Consider the following 25979-nt stretch of genomic DNA (forward strand, 5'->3'; position numbering starts at 1 on the left):
AGAAGAATCCTAGGAAGAAGAATGCTTCGGATGTAATAAATAAAATTATTCCGTAATGTAAGCCCTTTTGGACTGTAGGGGTATGGTGGCCTTGGAATGTGCTTTCTTGTACAATGTCACGTCATCATTGGAGTATCACTAGGATTATAGAGAGTAGGCCTAGGAGTAAGAGTTGGATAGAGTTGTGGTGAAATCATATGGCTAACCCAGAGGTAGTGAGGAGGGCGGCTGCTGCTCCAAAAATGGGTCAAGGGCTTGGGTCTACTATGTGAAATGAGTGGGCTTGGTGTGTCATTAAGGGTTAAATGTTTTCTTGTAAGTAAAGGCTTAGAAGAAGTACAAAGACATACACTTGGATTATTGCCACGGCCACTTCTAGAATTGTTAAGAGGAGTAGAATTGTTATAGTTAGAAGGGACACGGTAGGTATAATGGGAAGGAGGACGGTAGTGGCTGTTGAAATGAGTTGGATGAGTAGGTGTCCTGCTGTGAGGTTGGCTGTGAGGCGAACTCCTAAGGCTAAAGGGCAAATGAGAAGGCTTGTTGTTTCAATTATGATGAGGGCAGGAATTAGAGGTGTTGGGGTGCCTTCTGGTAGGAGGTGTCCAAGGGAAGCTGAAGGTTGGTTTCGTAGGCCTGTTAGCAGGGTGGCAAGTCATAGAGGGAAGGCGAGGGCTAGGTTTATTGATAGTTGGGTAGTAGGTGCGAATGTGTAAGGTAGGAGGCCTAATAGGTTAATTGTTAGAAGTATAATTATGAGTGATGATAGGATTAGGGCTCATTTATGGCCTTTTTTGTTTAATGGGGTTATTAGTTGTTTTGTGATTAAATGGAGAAATCAGAGTTGAAGAGTTGAAAGATGATTTGTAACTCATCAATTGCCAGGAGAAGGAAGTAATAGGGTTGGGAATAACAGCGAGATGAGGATAAGGGGGATTCCGAGGAGGGTTGGGCTTATGAATTGATCAAAGAAGCTTAGGTTCATGGTCAGTTTCAGGAATGGGTTTTTATAGTGGGTAGTGTTTTGTTGGAGGGTGAGTTAGTTGGGGTAAATAGTAAGAGTTTAGGTTGAAGGATAAGAGAAAAAGTGAATCATGAAGTTAGTATGATAAAAAGTCAAGGTGCGGGGTTTATTTGGGGCATGTCATTAAGGAGGGTGAATAATCCTCTTTCTCTAGCTTAAAAGGCTAGTGCTGGTTCATAGCTTCTTAATGATTAGGATGTTAGAAGTGAAGATCAGTTTTCGAAGTGTGTTAGAGGGGCTGATTCTACTACGATAGGTATGAAGCTGTGGTTGGCTCCACAGATTTCTGAGCACTGACCGTAGAAGATTCCAGGACGGGTTGTGATAAAGGAAGTTTGGTTCAGTCGTCCTGGAATTGCATCGGTTTTTACACCAAGGCTAGGAACAGCTCAGGAGTGGAGAACGTCATCAGCTGTAACAATAATTCGAATCGGGGATTCTATTGGAATGACGATGCAGTTATCAACTTCTAGGAGGCGGAAATGACCGAGTGGTAGATCCATAGTTGGTAGTATGTAAGAGTCAAAAGATAAATCTTTAAAGTCTGTATATTCGTAGGATCAGTATCATTGGGGGCCAATAGCTTTGAGGGTGAGGTCAGGTTCATCGATTTCGTCTATCATGTAGAGGATTTGAAGGGATGGGAGGGCTAGTATAATTAGGACAATGGCAGGTAAGATTGTTCAGACAAGTTCTACTTCTTGTGCGTCGACGGTGTTGGAGGATAGTTTTTCTATAAGTATAAGAGCTAGTAAATACAGGACTAGGCTACAAATGGCTAGTGCGACTATTAGGGCGTGGTTGTGAAATTCAATAAGTTCTTCTATAATAGGGGATGAAGCGTCTTGAAAACCAAATTGAGAGTGGTTGGCCATGGAGTTGGGATGGGAGGTGCTGGGTTTTCACCTGTGATTTAGTCTTGACAAGACTATGTAATGATTTTACTAACAACCCATAAGAAAGAAGCATGAGTGGTTTGATGCGGTTGGCTTGAAACCAGCTTATGAGGGTTCGATTCCTTCCTTTCTTGTACTTGGACAAAAGCTGGTTCTTCAAAGGTATGGTAGGGAGGAGGGCAGCCGTGAATTCATTCAATGTTTGTGGAGGTAAGTTCTGGTTGCACTACGTTCCGTTTGGATGCGAAGGCTTCTCAGATAATGAACATTAGTATAATTACAGCTACTATGGAGATGAGGGAGCCGATGGAGGATAGGGTGTTTCATAGGGTATAAGCATCTGGGTAGTCTGAGTATCGTCGTGGTATACCAGCTAGGCCTAGGAAATGTTGTGGGAAGAATGTTAGGTTGACCCCAAAGAATATTACTCCAAAGTGGGCTTTAGCTCATGTAGAGTGAAGGGTGTAGCCAGTGAACAGTGGGAATCAATGTGTGAAGCCAGCAAAAATGGCGAATACTGCCCCCATAGATAATACATAGTGGAAATGTGCAACTACGTAGTAGGTGTCGTGCAGGGCGATGTCTAGGGAGGAGTTGGCAAGAATGATGCCTGTTAGTCCACCAATGGTGAAGAGGAAAATAAAGCCTAGGGCTCATAGTATGGGCGGGTCTCATTTGATTGTTCCACCGTGTAGGGTTGCTAGTCAGCTGAAGACTTTAATGCCAGTGGGGATTGCAATAATTATGGTGGCGGATGTGAAGTAAGCTCGGGTATCTACGTCCATTCCAACTGTAAATATGTGGTGAGCTCATACGATAAAGCCCAAGAAACCAATGGATAATATGGCTCAGACTATGCCTATGTAGCCAAAGGGTTCTTTTTTACCGGCGTAGTAGGCTACAACATGGGAAATAATTCCGAATCCTGGTAGGATAAGGATGTAGACTTCTGGATGGCCAAAAAACCAGAATAAGTGTTGATATAAAATTGGGTCTCCACCTCCTGCGGGGTCAAAGAATGTAGTGTTTAGGTTTCGATCTGTTAGAAGCATTGTAATGCCAGCAGCGAGGACTGGTAGGGAGAGGAGAAGTAGAACTGCAGTAATTGGGACGGATCAAACGAATAGAGGGGTTTGGTATTGTAAGAGAGCAGGTGGTTTTATATTGATTGCTGTGGTGATAAAGTTGATTGCCCCAAGGATGGATGAGACACCTGCCAGGTGAAGGGAGAAGATGGCAAGGTCTACTGATGCACCGGCGTGGGCTAGATTTCCGGCTAGGGGTGGGTATACTGTTCATCCTGTTCTGGTCCCGGTTTCTACTGTAGAAGATGCTAGAAGAAGTAGGAAGGATGGAGGAAGTAGTCAGAAGCTCATGTTATTTATTCGTGGAAATGCTATGTCGGGGGCACCAATTATTAATGGTACTAATCAGTTACCAAACCCTCCGATTATAATAGGCATTACTATAAAGAAAATTATAACGAAGGCATGTGCCTAAAAGGGTGCCTGGTTGTCCTAGTTCTGCTCGAATGAGGAGACTAAGGGCTGTGCCGATTATACCAGCTCATGCGCCAAAAATAAGGTAAAGTGTGCCGATATCTTTGTGGTTAGTGGAAAATAGTCAACGGTTGATGAAAGTCATAGGTAAGATGGCTGAGTGTAGAAGCGTTAGGTTGTAGTCCTTTTTACAGAGGTTTGATTCCTCTTCTTATCGATTCTGTAGTGAAGTTCATGTTGAGTTGCAAGCTCATTGATGTGCATTAAACATGCGTCGGGATCTAGTAGACAGAAGCCTGTTGGTTGGGGCATTTAGCTGTTAACTAAAATTTAATGGGATCAAAGCCCATCTGTCTAGGGGGAGGTTCTAGCTTAATTAAAGCATCTGAGTTGCATTCAGGAGATGCAGGTTAGTATCCTGTGTACCTTAACAGAAACTAAGAGGGATTAGCCCTTGTTTAAGGCTTTGAGGGCCTTCGGTTTAAATAACCTAAGTTTCTAAGGGATTGCGAGTACTATGGGAGATAGTGGTAGGAGTATAATTGATAAGGAGGTAAAGGTTGTGGTTAGGGTGTTAGTTGGTTTGTTAGTTTGTCATTGTTTTATGTAGTTAGTGAAGTTTGGGGGTAGTGTGATGGTTGCACAGTAGGCCAGTCGTAGGTAGAAGAAAAGTCCAAGTAAAGAGAGTAGGGTAATAGCTGTGGCTACTACTGTTAGTTCTTGTTTTGTGAGCTCTTGAATAATTAACCATTTGGGTAGGAATCCCGTTAGGGGAGGAAGACCTGCAAGGGAGAGGAGAGTGAGCATAAGGATTGTGGTTAGTGATGGAATTTTGGTTCATGTGGATATAACAGTGGATAGTTTTAGGGTATTGGTTGTGTTAAGGATGAAGAAGATGGCGGAAGTTGTTACAGTATATAGATAGAACGTAATTAAAGTCAGATTGGGGTTATAGTTGAGAATAATAGTTATTCGTCCTAGGTGTGCGATAGATGAGAAAGCTAAAATTTTGCGAGTTTGGGTTTGGTTAAGTCCTATTCAGCCACCTAGGACTGCGGAAGCAATAGCTATCGAAGATAGGAGAGTTGGGTTGAGTGAGGGGGATGTTAGGTAGAATAGTGTGGTTGGTGGAAATTTTGTGACTGTGGCTAGTAGGAGGCATGTTGTTATAGTTGAGCCTTGAAGAACTTCTGGAAATCAGAAATGAAATGGGACTAAGCCTAGTTTAATTGAAATTGCAATAGTTAGTAGTATACATGATATGGGGTGGGTTAGTTGGGTGATGTCCCATTGGCCAGAGAATCATGCATTGGTCATGCTGGAGAGTAAAAGTAGCGTAGATGCGACTGCTTGAGTTAGAAAGTATTTAGTAGAGGCTTCAATGGCTCGTGGATGGTGGCTTTTAGAGATTAATGGAAGAATAGCTAAAGTGTTAATTTCTAAGCCGACTCATGCTATTATTCAGTGGTTACTCGAAATTGTGATTGAGGTTCCTAGGAGTAAGCTTATTGTGGAGATTAGTTTAGCTTGGGGATTCATTAGTAAGGGAAGGAGTTAAAGATGAATCCAGACTATAAAATTCTGAAATGAGAAGTTCGGTTGTACTAGACTTTCTATTTTGCAGAAATTCCTGAGATTCATTGCGTTGTCCGAGCCCATACGATTGGACACACCTGTTCACCTGTCCAAACTTGGAAACTAGGTCTGCCAACCGGGAAAAGATTATCTCAAGTACTGTTGACTCCAAGTAAATGATCACTGTAATCCACTTAGATCTCCTCACTGGGGATAGACATGATTATATTATTGTCTGTATTTCCACTGTTACTCAGTTGTTATGTTGTTTACATTTTTAGAAATGACACTTCATCAATACACTGTTCGAGTCATTCACCAGTGTCATGGTCCAACCATGGACCACGCGGTGGGATGGAATCCAACAGCCCCCAGGAGCTGGTTTCTCCCCTGAGGGTGCAGAGCAGCAGGGCCTTTTCCAGACCCAACTGTACCTTCCAGAAAGATATCAGCTATACTTTGCTTCTTTGCTGACTTCTGTTTTAGATGTCAATGTGTGGACCACCCTGGCCAACGTGACGAAGATGGACGTGATATGTGTGTCCATGGTAACTCCCACGAGTCCTTTTTGCACCTGTCTGGTTGGAGTACCCATTGATAACTACTGGTGGGGAACTCTATATAATGAGACCATGTTAGCAAACTGCACATATCCAGGAGTTGTCATTTCTTCTTAGAGATATATACCAGAACGCATCAGCTTGGTGCAATGAGACTCTGCAAAAACGATTTATTCCTGGATCCGATGTGATAGGTCTCCCAAATGATCTGTTTCTCATTTGTGGACAAAGAGCATGGAAAGGTATTCCGGGAAAGGCTGTAGGAGGCCCTTGTGCCTTTGGACGATTAACCTTTTTTCATCCTCGCAGCGTAACCTTGCCTAAACTAAGAAGACGCAGACGTAGCACACGGCGATTTATTCCAGACTGTAACTCTGATGTAGAGTTTTGGAATAAGGCTGAAAGAATAACTGCTAGTGTAATATCTCAGATAGGGACTGCTCATGCTTTGGCTTCTCTAAATAAACTAGGATGCTGGTTGGCTAAAGAAGCTAATGCTACTTCTGCTGCTTTGAGTGCATTGCTCACAGATGTAGACTCTGTTAGACATGCAAGTTTACAAAATAGAGCTGCTATTGATTTTTTGTTGTTAGCCCAGGGACATGGCTGTCAAGATTTTGAGGGCATGTGCTGTATGAATTTAAGTGATCATTCTGAATCTGTTCATGCTAGCATCCAGAAATTAAAAACCCTTACTCAACAATTACATGTTCATGATGAATGGAACCTCTTCGGTGATTGGAAATGGGGATGGCCCTGGTTACGAAAAGCGTTAATAGGTTTGTCAATAGTTGGATGTATAATAACATGCATATTGTGTATGATTCCCTGTATACTAACATGTGTACGTCGAATGATAAACACCAGGCTAAATGCATTACAATCACGAGTAGTTCGTTATCACCCTCTTGCTACCATTGATTACGCGGTGGTATGTAAGGGGGGTACTTTTGAATTAGATGATCAATGGAGCATAGAGGCGTGAGAACGAAGTCATATTAGGATGTGAAACCAGCTAGAGTATGGTACAATGTAACTTCATGGCAGAAGCTAATTGTAAAGTCCATTGTGCTTTTCAACAAGTCAGCTTGTAAGGTCCATTGTGCTTTTTAGCAAGTCAGCTTGATATTCCCTATTATCCGAGCTGAGTTTTTCCTTGGTTTTGCTATATATTGCAAGATAGATACATCTACCCTTGAAACACAATGGTAGAGGTCATCCATAGGGGTGAGAAAGATAATGATGGGAGGAAGATTATGTGGGCAGGGGTCGCTCGCCCCTTGCCCCACAAGTAGGGCATGCGCAGACTGTTGCCATTAGGTAATGATCAGGTGGGGTTTGGCTGCCATTCAGGCATCACCTTATACTGCATACTGGCCCTACGTAGTGTAATGTGGAACTGATAAAATGGGGTGTCGGAGCTGCTGAGTTGAGCGATACTCATCCTACCACCGAGACTGTGTTGCTCCGCGGGGACGCCCGCAAAGCATGGGTACCGACCAGCTGCTGCAGATCCTGACAGCCCTGGCCTGTCTGTGTGGGTAAGCACAGTTTTTTGATAGGAAGCAACTGAGAGAACAAACTTTTTTAATATCCTTTTTGTGTTCCTTTAATTCTCCTTTTATGTTTATAGTATTTTTCCTTTAGTTTCCCTTTTTACTAACCAATATCATGTTATCCATAATATTGTGTTAAGATCCTTCTTTGGTATCCTTTTTTCACTAGTTAATACTGTATTAAATGCTGTTCGTAGTATTTGTTTTAATGCCACCCGATAAGATAGTTATTTTGTATCCCTTTTTCTTTTTAGTTTTTAATCCCTCTTGTTAAGTTTATTACTAGTATTATTATTCTCACTGTAATAAAAGATATTTTGTGTGCTTGAGTATTTTTGGCACTTGTCTTTATTCCGGACATGTATCCGAACGTACTGCTACATAAATTGGCGTAGTCGGCAGGATACATGGAGGAATAAGCAGTGTCCCCGGGAATTCGTTGGTGGAGTGCTCAGCTGACGTGTCCCTGTGTATTGGTGGGAGATCTTCAGGTGGAGTGCACAGCCTGGAGAGCCGCGTCCCCATGTGTGTTGTGTAAAAGGGAGATTCTCAGGTGGAGAGCATAGCCTGGGAAGCCGCGTCCCTGTGTGTGTGGTGAACTCTGTGTGGGTGCCGTGAGTGCCAGTGTCTGGGTTCATATCTTATAATTGTTTTGTTTTAAAGTGGTTTTTGTTGTTCTTGTTGATTAAGTTACTATATGGGTGGCAATGCTTGTGTTTTATATGCTTTGTTTGTTTTTTGCATATGGGAGGTAGTTCTGAGCAATTAATTGTGAGTATACCACACTTCTTGAGACCTAGAATTAAGATTTGTCCTTTTTTGCAACTGTTGTTTATATGTACGACTTTGTTGTATTAATTGTAATAAATATATCTTGGGACGTAGAGGCAGCCAGGAGATAAGGCTAGATCGGACTTTAAATTTTTATTGTATTCGGTGTGGAGCGAATCAAAGCCTAGAAGATACCCAGTGGATTAGGTTTTATTGTTGTTTCACTCATAGATATGTCTTTCTGAGGATTCATTTAGAGTTACTGTAGAGTGTGTATTTTGTGGTTGGTATATAAAGATTTTAGATTTGATGTGTATGTGTAGTTAGGCTTGTTTGTGATGTAAGAGCCATAGTGTGTGGATTAGTGTGTCTCTGTGTTTAGCTTAAAAATTGAGAATCTTTTGTCATTGTTCTGTTAGTGAGAACATTAGTAGATTAAGATGAAAAAGTGGTTAGGAGGGTCAGCCGCAGGCGGCAATGAACCTAAGAAAGCTCCTCCCCGTGAATTAATAGAATTGGGGCAGGAGCCATAGATTACTTTGTAGAATAAGTGGGAAGCATGTACAAAGATTCCTCTTGAGTATTGGGGGCAGCAGACCCCGACGGAGGTATTGCAATACTGGGAGCAGTTTACCCCTACTACTAAATCAAGCAGTCATCTGGAACAGGTTGGACGAATAGGGGGTGCACTGCTTACTGCATACAAGTTAACTGTGGAAAAATGCAAAAAACTGCAGGAGCAGCTGAATGCTCTAAGAGCCACTCAGTTGGTACAACGCCAGACTTTACTTGACCTTCAGGCCTAAAAGAACAGGGTAGAAGATAAATGTGTTACTTTAGCTGAGAAATATGCTGTGAGAACTGTTCGGCACAGACAAAGGAAAATAGACCCAAGTGATCGGGGACCAGGGGTGTGAGCTATAATCACTTCCCCTGATTGAGATCCAGAGAAGTGGGATAGTAACATATAGAGTAGTAGTGATGATTCTGATGAGGACGATTTTATAGAAAATTCAGAGAAGTTATCAACATCAGATGAGTTAGCACACAGAGCAAGGGGCTGACTCTGTGATAATAGACGATGTTGATGCCACGAAGTTTTTAGGGTTAACTAATGATGTATATGTACAAAATGCCCTTCGGCGTTTAAGACGAACACCAGGAGTTGATAGAACTTTGGTTTCAGTTATTGCTGAAGGTCTCAGTGACCGTTTTACTAATGATGGATCATGGCAGGATGGAAGTTCATCCTGGGTAACTCTGCATCAAGCAATCAAAATATTAAAGGGGGAAGAAGTGAAAATAGCTATTGAGCTGCAAAGCCCTGAACTTTACATGCAACAGCCTTTAATTCCAGTAATGCGAAACAAATTGTTAGAAGGTTGTCCTGTACCCTGGAAACCATACATTATTCCACTGTTAGTGTCTAACTCAGGCGCACCCACAGAAGAGATCATAGAGAGGTTGCAGCAACTTGGTGACCTTCCAGGCCTCCCACCCACAGAACAAAACCTTAACTTGATACTGTTGTAATGAGGAGGGGTAATATGATACCTCAAGTAAATATTAAGTTGTTAGTATTTGGAAGGGGGGAGTTGTTTGTGTTTTGTCTCCCACAGGACCCTGCTGGCTTCCAGCATGTTTGATGAAACCTTATCATGAGCGGCAAGAATTCTGGACAGAGATCAGTGAATGCTGAGCAGCACAAGACCAGCCCGAATATCACATGGAAGAAAAACATATCCTAAATATAATTAATTGTGTCTACTAACTTTTGCTAACTGGTGTAATGACTCAGTTATCGTGTACCTGTCTCTCGTGTGTCTTGTCCACACCTGATGTTGTGATTTATGTAATGAACAATGTCCTGGCCAGAGGCTGGGAGGCTATAGCTACCAAAGCCATGATTACTCCTGCATTAGCCTATTCAGTGCAGGTCATGTATCTTGAATAACAAGATGGATTGGTTATTCTTTCCTGCATAGCAAGTCTCGTGTCCCAATAGATCCCTGGATCTACTGCTCCAGAGATAAGAAGGTTTATATTTCTTAGATGAGTTGCACCAACAATCTGTATGCTTTGTTTTGTATTACTGGTAAGCAACAATCAGAATTGGAATATTATTCCTGAACAGTGTGCTGCCAAGTTGTTCTTGCAGCAGTGTTAAAGGTAAAGGCTAAAGCTAAGCCCTGGCTTCAAGAAGTGAAGGACATATGTGATGCCGTGTGCAGAGGGACTGCAATTGTACTTGGTTTTGTCTCCTGGGATGGGGCAGACGTGCCATTAAGGGGGGAAAGAAGACAATAGAAAACTATAAAACTTGTAACATCCTGAAGCCTAATGGTCATCACTGTATAGAATGATCTGTTTCTGTGCTATTCATGCCACACCAATGATGTTTGTGAAGATCAGGCAGAACGGTGTGGTTTGGGAATTCTAAATCAGACACTGATTGTTTAGCAGTGCTCATATTTGTATGTGTTTCATCCCGGTAGTGTTACAGCAGGTGGCAAGAATTATTTGGAATCTACAAATGGCAGAAACCTTTGGCTTACGAGTCTATACAAGAATATATGTGATTGTGAAATAACCATGTGTGAGGTGCTGGGCCTCGCAGAAGAAAAGATTATGTTGAAAAGCTGGTTGGTAAGACTGCAAATGAAGGACTGATGTTTGTGGACCTCCCTATGGGCTCTGGCTCGCATCATGTTTACAATTTTCTTATGATGAACTGGTAATATTCTAGTTAAGTACAGAAATGATTTCACACTCAATGGTATAGTTAATATGAAGATGGATAAAATTCTTTTATAGCATGGAGGCAAGAGATAACCTGTACTATCACTCCATGAGGTGAAGGGGGATTGACTGCAGTCAGGGGTAAACTGGGGCAGGACGGTTTGCTCCCAATGAGGCCTGGAATCTGTACAGAGAGTGCAAGCTTTCTGTGGGAGCGGTTGGTGAGACCAGGATGTTGTCTGGTGTTGCATCAAACTCCAGATAAACATTGCCTGTGATAGCGCCTAACAGACCTATAAACGTGTGACTGGCAGTCAACCACTTCATACTATAAAAGATGAATCCAGACTATAAAATTCTGAAATGAGAAGTTCTGTTGTACTACACTTTCTATTTTGCAGAAATTCCTGAGATTCATTGTGTTGTCCGGGCCCATACGATTGGACACACCTGTTCACCTGTCCAAACTTGGAAACTAGGTCTGCCAACCGGGAAAAGATTATCTCAAGTACTGTTGACTCCAAGTAAATGACCACTGTAATCCACTAAGATCTCCTCACTGGGGATAGACATGATTATATTATTGTCTGTATTTTCACTGTTACTCAGTTGTTATGTTGTTTACATTTTTAGAAATGACACTTCATCAATACACTGTTCGAGTCATTCATCAGTGTCATGGTCCAACCATGGACCATGCGGTGGGATGGAATCCAACAGCCCCCAGGAGCTGGTTTCTCCCCTGAGGGTGCAGAGCAGCAGGGCCTTTTCCAGACCCAACTGTACCTTCCAGAAAGATATCAGCTATACTTTGCTTCTTTGCTGACTTCTGTTTTAGATGTCAATGTGTGGACCACCCTGGCCAACGTGACGAAGATGGACGTGATATGTGTGTCCATGGTAACTCCCACGAGTCCTTTTTGCACCTGTCTGGTTGGAGTACCCATTGATAACTACTGGTGGGGAACTCTATATAATGAGACCGTGTTAGCAAACTGCACATATCCAGGAGTTGACAGTTTTTCTTAGAGATATATACCAGAACGCATCAGCTTGGTGCAATGAGACTCTGCAAAAACAATTTATTCCTGGATCTGATGCAATAGGTCTCCCAAATGATCTGTTTCTCATTTGCGGACAAAGAGCATGGAAAGGTATTCCGGGAAAGGCTGTAGGAGGCCCTTGTGCCTTTGGACGATTAACCTTTTTTCATCCTCACAGCGTAACCTTGCCTAAACTAAGAAGACGCAGACGTAGCATACGGCGATTTATTCCAGACTGTAACTCTGATAGTGCACGGAAGAAGAGAAGAAAGAGTTAAGGAAGAAACCGAGAGGTCAAAGCAGCCACTGGAGAGAGTGGAGAGGGTCAACGCAACATCGAAAGCGGTGAGTGACTGGGACACACCCCGCACGTCTAAGACTGCTCCCTGGGCGAAAGCGTGCCTGCAGCTCGGAGAACGAGCCGCGGAGCACCTTAAGATCGTCAGGGAAAGGCCTGTTAGTCCCCTGAGTGTCGGTCATCTGGTAAAGCGACTCTTCGCTACCGACTGTGTGGACCATGTGCAAGAAGCGGCTTGCCGCTGCCGCGTCCTAGTAACCCCAGCCACCGCTGACCCCCGCGGAGCCCCCGCTCCAGTTTTCTGTCCAGCAGAAACTGGCCGTGGCTCCCCGCCTGCTCACCGCTGCTGACTGACCCTGCGGCGTGCTTAAAAAGCACTGCCAGCAAAAAGCCCCTGCACCGTATTCAGACCGCGCGGGCTTCACCGAGGCGCCGCGCCGCGCCTTCCGACACAGCGCGCCCCCGACCCCCGCGCCGCCCAGCGAACCGCGGGAACCCCCGGAGCCGCCGCTGCCGCCGCTGCGAACGCCGCGCTCAGCGGAGACGGAGCCGGGACCACGCCGAGCCGCCGCCACGTGACTGAGACGCCGCCGCCAGCGCCGCCGCTTCGTTCGCCGCTTTGCAACCCGCACACGCCGATCCCTGCAGCCCCAAGCCGCCGCCTCTACAACCAGCCCCTGCGTCCGTCGCTACAGCTGCCCGTGCCTGCCGCCGCCGCTTGCCGCTTGCCGCCTGCGCCGGGACATCAGCCGCCGCCGACGGGACGCCACAGCCCAACCGACAGTGAGCCAACACAAATCAACAAACCGACAGACCCTCTTCAGCAGCGCACCCCAGCAGCGCCGAGACACAAAGGTAACATGGGAAATTTTTTCCCTACCGAAGTATCACGGGACACAGAAGCACTGGCTGCTCTGCTGAATCCTTACTATGTTCAGGTTACAAGGGCTGAACTATCAGAGTTGGTGCGGCTCATTAAAGCAGCCGTACCAGAACTACCTCTGGTTGAAGCCCTCAACATTCACATATGGGACAAAATAGGCAATCTTATCAAACTCAAGGCTCAGAGAGGGGATTCCCAAGCAAACAATGCTTACCCAGCCTGGCAAGCTATAATGACTGCATTAAGCAGATCCCACCAAAGAACGACGAACACATACACCCCCACTCAGGCTGCAAGCAGCAGCCCCACTTTTACGCGCCGCAGTTTGAACTCACAAAGCTCCGCGGGGGGAGGGGGTGGAGCCGTTCACAATTCAACTCCGGGGAAGGGAACCGGGAGCCCAAGGGACACGGACCGGCGGGAGGGAGCGGGGCCCCAGATGCGAGGTTCCAGTCAGTGGGACAGCAACAGGGGGTCCCGTGACGGGAGTGGGGGGGCTAGCCCAGCTTACTCGCCAACCCATCCCGCGCATGAACGCCGAGTACGCGCCCAGGAGCGGGCACCACCATCTCGCCTGCCACGCGGTTCGGACACCGACCCGTCCTTCCCCGCCCCCGCGCCGTACTCCCCAACCACCACCACCACCCACCCACAGACAGCCGCTTTCGCCGGAGCTGCAGGGGGGGGGGGGGAATGGGAGGAATGGGGGGAGGAGGAGGGGGATTTCGGGATAGCTCCGCCGGCAAGGGATGAAGCAACATACCGAGAAGGTACAATTGATAGGTGGGCTTTATGCAGAGAAGAGGCATTGCGTACTGGGGACTTACAAGTTATACAAGCATGTCCAGTAATTATCGGTCCACGTCAAAGCCGCAGGTTCCAACCATTACCACATGAACTAACCAAAGAACTAAGACAGTTAATGAGAGAAACTGGTGTATCATCCCCTAACACGCTTGCATTTTTAGAGTCACTAAGTTCCACATACATCTTCATGCCTCATGACTGGAGAACCTTGTTACAAATAAGCCTTTCTAACACACAATACAATGTATTGCTGAACGATTTTGGAGAAATCTGTTCTGCTTATGCTAATGACCCACAAGCAGGGGTATCAGCACACCAACTCACAGGGGATGGGAACTATCGTTCCATAGATGCTCAAACCGGTTACAATAGAGAGGTATACGAGGTAATAGCAAAACATGCCATGCGGGCAATAAGAAAATTACCTACATCAGACAGAGATGCAAACTTGTCATTTACCAAAATAATACAGGGCCCAACAGAACCTAAAACAAAATTCCTAGATCGGCTGCAATCTGCTCTGGATAGGCAGATTGAAAATGAGGAAGCCAGGGAAATCCTTAGTAGAAGACTGGCTTTCGAAAATGCTAATGTGGATTGTAAAAGAGTTCTGCAAACCCTTCCTAAGAGGGAAACTTGCAGTATCTCAGAATTAGTTCGTGCCTGCCAAGAGGTGGGTTCTTTAACACATCAATCAGATTTGCTAGCAGTAGCACTGAGTACTCAGTTAAGGACAGAGCAGGGGGTCAGACCCAAAGATGGTTGTTTCATTTGTGGGGCCCCTGACCATTTCCAAAGGGACTGCCCTCAGAAACCTCTAGCATTGGCACCTCGAAAGCAACCCAAAGCAAGGAGGATGCCAAAAAACTGGAGGCGAGGGGCGCTGTCGCACGCCCCGGTACAGCAATCACATGCGACACAGGGGAACAGGCTGGCGATTTGTGCCCCCCCAGCTCAGCCAGCGCTCTGTGCCCCTGCACCCCAGCCAGCGATCTGTGCCCCGCCACATCAGCCAGCGCTGGGCTGGACTTATCCAACAGGGACACAGTCCTCATAACTTCCACTGAGGTGGTGCTAATCCCGACTGGACATCGGGGTCCCCTTAATCCAGGGGTACATGCACTGCAGATTGGAAGGTCCTCTACCACCAGAATGGGTTTGTTTGTGCTGCCAGGTGTAATAGACTCGGATTCTCATAGGGAGATTCTGATAATGGCATGGACCCCTTCACCCCCCTGCTTCATCCCGAAAGGACAGAAGCTTGCTCAGTTAATCCCCTTATACAGTACGTTGCCTGCAGGGGAGGGGGGGAGAGAGCGGGGTTCAGGGGCCTTTGGTAGCACGGGACAACCACAAGTTTACTGGGCAGCAGCCATCACAGCAGCACAGCAGCTCATGACGTGCCAGGTTAATGGGCACCGATTTACAGGCCTTTTGGATTCGGGAGCCGATGTTTCCATCATAAAGGACTCCGAATGGCCACTTGACTGGCCTACTGTTTGCCCAGCTGCAACCATTCAAGGGGTGGGAGGCACACAAAGACCCAGACAGAGTGCTCAAGTACTCACTGTCTTGGGACCAGAGGGGCAAGTAGCAAAGGTAGCTCCATTCATAGCCCCGATCCCTTGCTCTCTGTGGGGACGTGATATACTTTCACAGTTTGGCACAGTAATGCAAATTCCTCCTGCAAGCAACCAGGTTTTTCAATAGGGGCCATTGGTCAGCCGTCCCAAGCACCGATTAAGCTGGTCTGGAAAAGTGACCAGCCGGTCTGGGTAGACCAATGGCCCATGAAAAAAGAAAGGCTTGAACATTTAAAGATGTTTGTAGAGGAACAATTGGAAGCAGGACACATTGTGCCAACAAATAGTCCCTGGAACACTCCTGTATTTTGCATTCCCAAAAAAACTGGCAAATGGAGGATGATTCAGGATCTCAGACCAGTAAACGCAGTCATTGAGTCTATGGGGGCATTGCAACCAGGATTACCCTCACCTGCTATGCTCCCAGCGAACTGGCCTCTGACAATAATTGATTTAAAGGACTGCTTTTTCACCATATTCCTGCACCCCGAGGATGCCCCAAGGTTTGCATTTTCTATTCCAGCATTAAACAACTCACAGCCTATGCAAAGGTATCACTGGGTTGTTCTCCCTCAGGGGATGAAGAACAGTCCAACCATATGCCAAACAGTAGTTGCAAATGCTATTCAACCCGTCAGAAAACGTTTTCCCTCTGCAATAATCTACCAATACATGGATGATATTTTAATAAGCATGGCCACAGAAAATGAACTGCAAATTGTTGTTACTGCTTTAACTGATGCTGTCCAAGAAGCAGGTTTACAGGTTGCAGAAGAGAAAATCCAGCGATCGCAGCCCTGGAGCTATCTTGGATGGAGAATCACGCAACAACAGATTTCCCCACAGCCGCTGCAGCTCGAGGTAAAAGACACTTTAACCTTACATGAGTTGCAAAAACTCCTGGGAGCTATTAATTGGTTAAGGCCTGTTCTAGGCTTAACCACAGAGGAGCTACACCCTCTCTTTGTGTTACTAAAGGGGGACTCTGATCTGACGTCTAATAGGACTCTGACAGCAGAGGCCAAACAGGCGTTAGACATCTGTGCCAAGGCGATCGAATCTAGGCAGAGCAGAAGGAGAGATCCTGAACTGCAAATCTGCCTGGCCTTAATTCCCAGCAGGTACCAGCCATTTGCAGTCTTATTCCAGTGGGACCAGACTGAAAAGGACCCACTGCTGGTTCTAGAATGGCTATTTCTGCCCCACACCCCACCTAAAACTGTATGGACAATTAATGAAATGTTTGCTAAGCTTGTTATTAAAGGCAGAGTTCGATTACAGGAACTAGATGGAAGGGATCCAGCGGTCATTACATTCCAGCCACGAAGGACAATTTAGCTTGGATGCTGGCTGAGGACACCGAGTTCCAAGCTACCTTAGCAGGTTTTGATGGTAACATTTCAGTTAATCTCCCCAAGCACAAACTTTGGGCAGAAATCGGTAATTTGCCTTTAAGAACCACGACTAGATGCAGAAGTGAGCCAGTAAAAGGCCTCACAGTTTTTACAGATGCATCTGGGCGATCACAGAAAGCTGCAGTGACTTGGATAAATCCTGATACCGGACAATGGGAACAAAAAGTACAGACCATGAACCAATGCTCTGTGCAGGTTCTGGAACTGGCTGCCATTTGTATTGCCTTGGAAAAGTTTTCTGAACAACCTGTTAATATTGTCACTGATTCTTGTTATGCTGCAGGGCTAGTTTCACGTCTAGAATGTTCATTTCTTCGGGATGTTTCTAACCCTCATTTGTTGTTTGAAATGCGTTGTATTTGGTTCCTTGTTAATCACAGAAGGTTTGATTTTTATATAATGCACATCAGGTCTCACACTGACATGCCAGGGCCAATAGCTGAAGGGAACCGAGAAGCTGACAAAGCAGCAATGTTCAACACAGTACCCAGGACCCTTGAGCAAGCAAAATTGTCCCATTCATTTTTCCACCAGAATGCACGCTCTCTAAAGAGACAATTCAAAATTACTATCAATCAGGCCCGAGATATCATATTGACTTGTCCAGACTGTCAAAAAATTACCCCCATGCCATCTCAGGAAGGTGTTAACCCCAGAGGGTTAATATCCAATCAGATATGGCAAACAGATGTTACACACATCCCAGAATTTGGCCCCTTGAAATATGTACATGTAACTGTAGACACACATTCACAGTACATCACTGCTACAGCACACACAGGTGAGAAAGCCAAGGATGTAATAAGACACTGGCTAAGCTGTTTTGCTACCCTTGGCACTCCACAACAGATTAAGACCGATAACGGACCAGCATACGTCTCTGAAAAGGTAAGGAATTTCCTATCAGAATGGGGAATTTCACATATTACAGGAATTCCACACTCACCTACGGGACAAGCAATTGTAGAAAGCGCACACCGCACACTGAAAGAGATGCTAATAAAACAAAGAGGGGGGGAGAAACTATACAGTCCGCAAGAACGTTTGTGGAAAGCCACATATGTTATCAATTTTTTAAATTGTGACAGTGCTGAAAGAAGCAGATATGAGAAGCAGCACAAATCTCAGGCGTTTGCCTCTCCCAGGCCATTAGTCATGGTAAAAGATTTGATCTCGGTGTTGCAAAGCAGTTTAAATTTAGTAGTAGAATGGCTAAGGCTTAAGTAAAAGGGTAAGGCCTAGAAAGCAACACATTACAGTAGTGAGTTAAGCAGCAGCCTTGTTCGTGGGAATAGAATGTACTGAAGAAGTAGAAACAATAATCAAAAGATTTAGTCAAGCATGTACGTAACGATTTGTACCTTAGATGTGGTAAGGGTCTGTTAAACAGTTTCTAGGGGGGTAGGACAACTTAAGCAGATTTATGATTAAAGTAGATGATTGTTAATTGTTATAAACTACTGCACCTGGGTTGCTATAGAAACTGTAATTGTTTTAGCCGTGAGAATACATGTAAACTTGTTTGTGTATAAAAGTTGAACTGAGAACGAGGGTCGTCGGAATCCTGACTTGGGGCGTTAGCCCGCAGGTTCCCGGGGCCCCGAATAAAGCACCCATAAACCGGCACTCTGTTGGTTTGTGTCTTTGTTTACGGGCAACATCGGGACAATGGACAGGACCTTTAGATCTTCTGACTTGGGGGAGAGGTTACGCTTGTGTGGCAACAGGAAAAGAACTGAAGTGGATTCCCTCCAGGTGTGTAAAGCCCTATTTGGATACACAATCACAGCTGCAGGAACCAGATAACTCAGGAGTTTAAAAACAGTTATGTTATGTTTCAGTTTATATTAATGACCAATGTGGTGACAAGCAAACTGCAAATATTGGTGTGTGTATGTGTATGCGTGACTGATGACGGCCGTCGTGTGTGAGATGAGTGAATGAATAAGAGAGTTGTGTGACTGGAAAACATAAAAACACAGAATACCTCACAAGACCACATTACCTACACCACAAGGTCACCTTGAAAGAATTGAGTTTTGATATGCTTACCCTGTTTCTTGAATAAAGTTTGAAATCCCCAGTTATTAAAAAACCCTCAGATTAATAAAAGTTATAGTTTACACACAGTTGGGCTAAAGGCCCCAAGTTAATAAAATAATTATCCAAGTTGCACTACCCTATAGGAATATAAGGTTTTAAAAGGTTTATATTAGAGTTAAGAAGCTAAGCGAAGCAATGCGCTGGGTCGCTGCGAAGCTTGGTAGTTTACAATGTTCTGGTTGTTTGCACTGTTTTTTGCACTGCTTTTTGTGACTTCTTTAAGATATTAGAGAGAGGGGATATGTGGGAGGCGTGTCTGGATGCACAGGGGATGTGCCAGGGCGATGAGCCCAAGGGGACATGCGCAGTCACATATAACTCTATTGGCTGAAGAAGTCACATGGTACGCAGGGATTTAAGAGTGGGAATTTTGAATAAACTTCTCTTTGTCTCACCACCACACGAGGAGCATCATTCATTCCTTGTTATACAAGGGTCGCCTGCTGCTGTTGGACATGAGCTTCCTCCGGGCATCAGGAAATGTCCAAGGAGGAAAAGGCAGTGAAAACTTTGGGACAGGTTTCCTAGATCAAACCCATGAATTCCTCTGAGCATCTACCCTCATCCCAAGTATCTGCAGTCACACATATATAGATTCTGGACTGTAGAAGACAGGCTTAGCATGACTTTAAGATGATTTCTTCTCAATTTTTTGATTTATTTTTCTACTGCCAGGTCTGAGAGGGGCATCGTGGAACCAAAGGAACCCTGAGACATTTCAGAATCCCACGTGTTGGGTCTGTCTGAGCTGGAGTTCATTTTCTCACTGCAGGCGTCACAGTGCTGTGCTTTGCATTGGGAGTTACAAAGGGGTTAATCACACCAGTGCTTTGGCAACTGCTGAGCAGGGCTGGTGCAGCATCTGCATTGTCAGCTTCGTCCCCTGAATCGGGGGCAAGATCATGGGAGGCGATACAGACAGGTCAGTTGAGCCAAATGGACCAAAGGGACATTGCAGAATATATGGCGTCAGCTCAGCTACAAGAACTCAGGAAAGGAACAGGAAAGGGGGAAAATCCATTTTTTTACAATACATGCCTTCTGAGCGGCTTCTCTGTGTGGTGAAGCCCTGCTTCCCATGAAGTGGCCAGGAAGTAGAGAGAAAATCTTTTTATTTCTCATCTATCGCACACCTAGGATGAATAACTATTATTCTCAACTATAACCCCAATCTGACTTTAATTACGTTCTATCTATATACTGTAACAACTTCCGCCATCTTCTTCATCCTTAACACAACCAATACCCTAAAACTATCCACTGTTATATCCACATGAACCAAAATTCCATCACTAACCACAATCCTTATGCTCACTCTCCTCTCCCTTGCAGGTCTTCCTCCCCTAACGTGATTCCTACCCAAATGGTTAATTATTCAAGAGCTCACAAAACAAGAACTAACAGTAGTAGCCACAGCTATTACCCTACTCTCTTTACTTGGACTTTTCTTCTACCTACGACTGGCCTACCATCACACTACCCCCAAACTTCACTAACTACATAAAACAATGACAAACTAACAAACCAACTAACACCCTAACCACAACCTTTACCTCCTTATCAATTATACTTCTACCACTATCTCCCATAGTACTCGCAATCCCTTAGAAACTTAGGTTATTTAAACCGAAGGCCTTCAAAGACTTAAACAAGGGCTAATCCCTCTTAGTTTCTGTTAAGGTACACAGGATACTAACCTGCATCTCCTGAATGCAACTCAGATGCTTTAATTAAGCTAGAACCTCCCCCTAGACAGATGGGCTTTGATCCCATTAAATTTTAGTTAACAGCTAAATGCCCCAACCAACAGGCTTCTGTCTACTAGATCCCGGCGCATGTTTAATGCACATCAATGAACTTGCAACTCAACATGAACTTCACTACAGAATCGATAAGAAGAGGAATCAAACCTCTGTAAAAAGGACTACAACCTAACGCTTCTACACTCAGCCATCTTACCTATGACTTTCATCAACCGTTGACTATTTTCCACTAACCACAAAGATATCGGCACACTTTACCTTATTTTTGGCGCATGAGCTGGTATAATCGGCACAGCCCTTAGTCTCCTCATTCGAGCAGAACTAGGACAGCCAGGCACCCTTTTAGGCGATGACCAAATTTACAATGTAATCGTCACCGCACATGCCTTCGTTATAATTTTCTTTATAGTAATGCCTATTATAATCGGAGGGTTTGGTAACTGATTAGTACCATTAATAATTGGTGCCCCCGACATAGCATTTCCACGAATAAATAACATGAGTTTCTGACTACTTCCTCCATCCTTCCTACTTCTTCTAGCATCTTCTACAGTAGAAGCCGGGGTCGGAACAGGATGAATAGTATACCCACCCCTAGCCGGAAATCTAGCCCACGCCGGTGCATCAGTAGACCTTGCCATCTTCTCCCTTCACCTGGCAGGTGTCTCATCCATCCTTGGGGCAATCAACTTTATCACCACAGCAATCAATATAAAACCACCTGCTCTCTCACAATACCAAACCCCTCTATTCGTTTGATCCGTCCCAATTACTGCAGTTCTACTTCTCCTCTCCCTACCAGTCCTCGCTGCTGGCATTACAATGCTTCTAACAGATCGAAACCTAAACACTACATTCTTTGACCCCGCAGGAGGCGGAGACCCAATTTTATATCAACACTTATTCTGGTTTTTTGGCCATCCAGAAGTCTACATCCTTATCCTACCAGGATTCGGAATTATTTCCCATGTTGTAGCCTACTACGCCGGTAAAAAAGAACCCTTTGGCTACATAGGCATAGTCTGAGCCATATTATCCATTGGTTTCTTGGGCTTTATCGTATGAGCTCACCACATATTTACAGTTGGAATGGACGTAGATACCCGAGCTTACTTCACATCCGCCACCATAATTATTGCAATCCCCACTGGCATTAAAGTCTTCAGCTGACTAGCAACCCTACACGGTGGAACAATCAAATGAGACCCGCCCATACTATGAGCCCTAGGCTTTATTTTCCTCTTCACCATTGGTGGACTAACAGGCATCATTCTTGCCAACTCCTCCCTAGACATCGCCCTGCACGACACCTACTACGTAGTTGCACATTTCCACTATGTATTATCTATGGGGGCAGTATTCGCCATTTTTGCTGGCTTCACACATTGATTCCCACTGTTCACTGGCTACACCCTTCACTCTACATGAGCTAAAGCCCACTTTGGAGTAATATTCTTTGGGGTCAACCTAACATTCTTCCCACAACATTTCCTAGGCCTAGCTGGTATACCACGACGATACTCAGACTACCCAGATGCTTATACCCTATGAAACACCCTATCCTCCATCGGCTCCCTCATCTCCATAGTAGCTGTAATTATACTAATGTTCATTATCTGAGAAGCCTTCGCATCCAAACGGAAAGTAGTGCAACCAGAACTTACCTCCACAAACATTGAATGAATTCATGGCTGCCCTCCTCCCTACCATACCTTTGAAGAACCAGCTTTTGTCCAAGTACAAGAAAGGAAGGAATCAAACCCTCATAAGCTGGTTTCAAGCCAACCGCATCAAACCACTCATGCTTCTTTCTTATGGGTTGTTAGTAAAATCATTACATAGTCTTGTCAAGACTAAATCACAGGTGAAAACCCAGTACATCCCATCCCAACTCCATGGCCAACCACTCTCAATTTGGTTTTCAAGACGCTTCATCCCCTATTATAGAAGAACTTATTGAATTTCACGACCACGCCCTAATAGTCGCACTAGCCATTTGTAGCCTAGTCCTGTATTTACTAGCTCTTACACTTATAGAAAAACTATCCTCCAACACCATCGACGCACAAGAAGTAGAACTTGTCTGAACAATCTTACCTGCCATTGTCCTAATTATACTAGCCCTCCCATCCCTTCAAATCCTCTACATGATAGACGAAATCGATGAGCCTGACCTCACCCTCAAAGCTATTGGCCACCAATGATACTGATCCTACGAATATACAGACTTTAAAGATTTATCTTTTGACTCTTACATACTACCAACTATGGATCTACCACTCGGTCATTTCCGCCTCCTAGAAGTTGATAACCGCATCGTCATTCCAATAGAATCCCCGATTCGAATTATTGTTACAGCTGATGACATTCTCCACTCCTGAGCTGTTCCTAGCCTTGGTGTAAAAACCGATGCAATTCCAGGACGACTGAACCAAACTTCCTTTATCACAACCCGTCCTGGAATCTTCTACGGTCAGTGCTCAGAAATCTGTGGAGCCAACCACAGCTTCATACCTATCGTAGTAGAATCAGCCCCTCTAACACACTTCGAAAACTGATCTTCACTTCTAACATCCTAATCATTAAGAAGCTATGAACCAGCACTAGCCTTTTAAGCTAGAGAAAGAGGATTATTCACCCTCCTTAATGACATGCCCCAACTAAACCCCGCACCTTGACTTTTTATCATACTAACTTCATGATTCACTTTTTCTCTTATCCTTCAACCTAAACTCTTACTATTTACCCCAACTAACTCACCCTCCAACAAAACACTACCCACTATAAAAACCCATTCCTGAAACTGACCATGAACCTAAGCTTCTTTGATCAATTCATAAACCCAACCCTCCTCGGAATCCCCCTTATCCTCATCTCACTGTTATTCCCAACCCTATTACTTCCTTCTCCTGGCAATCGATGAGTTACAAATCATCTTTCAACTCTTCAACTCTGATTTCTCCATTTAATCACAAAACAACTAATAACCCCATTAAACAAAAAAGGCCATAAATGAGCCCTAATCCTATCATCACTCATAATTATACTTCTAACAATTAACATATTAGGCCTCCTACCTTACACATTCACACTTACTACCCAACTATCAATAAACCTAGCCCTCGCCTTCCCTCTATGACTTGCCACCCTGCTAACAGGCCTACGAAACCAACCTTCAGCTTCCCTTGGACACCTCCTACCAGAAGGCACCCCAACACCTCTAATTCTTGCCCTCATCATAATTGAAACAACAAGCCTTCTCATTCGCCCTTTAGCCTTAGGAGTTCGCCTCACAGCCAACCTCACAGCAGGACACTTACTCATCCAACTCATTTCAACAGCCACTACCGTCCTCCTTCCCATTATACCTACCGTGTCCCTTCTAACAATTCTACTCCTCTTAACAATTCTAGAAGTGGCCGTGGCAATAATCCAAGCGTATGTCTTTGTACTTCTTCTAAGCCTTTACTTTCAAGAAAACATTTAACCCTTAATGACACACCAAGCCCACTCATTTCACATAGTAGACCCAAGCCCTTGACCCATTTTTGGAGCAGCAGCCGCCCTCCTCACTACCTCTGGGTTAGCCATATGATTTCACCACAACTCTATCCAACTCTTACTCCTAGGCCTACTCTCTATAATCCTAGTGATACTCCAATGATGACGTGACATTGTACAAGAAAGCACATTCCAAGGCTACCATACCCCTACAGTCCAAAAGGGCTTACGTTACGGAATAATTTTATTTATTACATCCGAAGCATTCTTCTTCCTAGGATTCTTCTGAGCATTCTTCCACTCCAGCTTAGTCCCCACTCCAGAACTCGGAGGACAATGACCTCCTATAGGAATTAAACCTCTCAATCCAATAGAAGTCCCCCTACTAAACACTGCTATCCTCCTAGCCTCAGGAGTCACTGTCACATGAGCACATCACAGCATCACAGAGGGCAATCGGAACCAAGCTACCCAAGCCCTACTTATAACCGTCCTATTAGGATTCTACTTTACAGCACTTCAAGCAATAGAATATTATGAAGCTCCATTCTCAATTGCCGATGGAGTCTATGGATCAACCTTTTTTGTCGCCACAGGATTTCATGGTCTCCACGTAATCATTGGATACTCCTTCCTCTCGATTTGCCTCCTCCGCCTCGTAAAATTCCACTTCACATCCAACCACCACTTTGACTTTGAAGCAGCGGCCTGATACTGACATTTTGTTGACATTATCTGACTGTTCCTCTACATAACAATCCATTGATGAGGATCTTGCCCTTCTAGTATATTAATTACAATTGACTTCCAATCTCTAAAATCTGGATCAAAACCAGAGAAAGGCAATTAACATCATCCTCTTTATATTCACAATTTCTCTATCACTATGTATTATCTTAACTTCACTAAACCTTTGATTAGCTCAAATAAATCCAGATTCAGAAAAATTATCCCCATACGAATGTGGCTTTGACCCACTGGGCTCTGCCCGCCTCCCATTTTCAATCCGATTCTTCCTTGTCGCAATCTTATTCCTCTTGTTCGACCTAGAAATTGCCCTCCTACTGCCCCTCCCATGGACTACTCAACTCCTCTCCCCCCTCACTACCTTAACATGAACCTCCACAGTCATTCTCCTCCTCGCACTAGGGTTAATTTATGAATGAATTCAAGGGGGCTTAGAATGAGCAGAATAACTTCAGAAAGTTAGTCTAGCAAAGACAGTTGATTTCGGCTCAACAAACCACAGTCCTACCCCGTGACTTTCTCAATGACCTTTCTGCATTTAAGCTTCTACTCTGCCTTCACCCTAAGTAGTCTAGGACTAGCCTTTCACCGAATACACCTAATTTCTGCCCTGCTATGCTTAGAAAGCATAATACTATCAATATACATTGCCCTCTCCATATGACCTATTCAAACCCAAACAACATCCCCCACCTTAATGCCCATTCTTATGTTAGCATTCTCAGCCTGTGAAGCAGGCGCCGGTCTAGCAGTCCTAGTAGCTTCCACCCGAACTCACGGATCGGATCATTTACACAATCTAAACCTTCTACAATGTTAAAAATTATTCTCCCCACAGTCATATTACTCCCCATAACCCTCCTATCTCCTCCAAAATTCCTATGACTCAATGTCACCTCGCACAGCCTCTTAATTGCAACCGCTAGCTTACAATGACTTCCTTCAACCTATTACCCTAGCAAAAACCTATCACCATGACTTGGAACTGATCAAATTTCATCCCCCTTATTAGTTCTATCTTGTTGACTTCTACCTCTTATAATCCTGGCAAGCCAAAATCACCTTCAACAAGAACCTCCCACACGAAAATATATTTTTACCATAACCATAATCCTCACCCAACCATTCATTATCTTGGCCTTCTCAGCCTTAGAACTGATATTATTTTATATCGCATTCGAAGCTACCCTAATCCCTACCCTAATTCTAATCACAC

General features: G+C 44.5%; 2 long non-coding RNA genes across 3 annotated transcripts in view; one reads left to right on the plus strand and one right to left on the minus strand.

Moving 5' to 3' along the window:
* Positions 1-294: 294 nt before the first annotated feature.
* LOC127464585 (uncharacterized) overlaps positions 295-25979 on the minus strand; it is a 31975-nt gene continuing 6290 nt past the window's right edge. For both annotated transcript variants that reach the window (XR_007901456.1, XR_007901455.1), the window contains exon 2: positions 295-483. This is a non-coding gene — a long non-coding RNA (uncharacterized LOC127464585). The remainder of the gene's footprint in view (positions 484-25979) is intronic.
* Positions 5035-11775, plus strand: LOC127464583 (uncharacterized). Its single transcript, XR_007901453.1, has 3 exons — positions 5035-5166; positions 5276-5542; positions 11650-11775. It is a non-coding gene; the product is annotated as an uncharacterized LOC127464583 (long non-coding RNA).

Source organism: Manacus candei, unplaced genomic scaffold, assembly GCF_025592945.1.
Source record: "Manacus candei isolate 608988 ecotype Guabito, Panama unplaced genomic scaffold, ASM2559294v1 h1tg000238l, whole genome shotgun sequence".
In the NCBI taxonomy this organism is placed as follows: Eukaryota; Metazoa; Chordata; class Aves; order Passeriformes; family Pipridae; genus Manacus; species Manacus candei.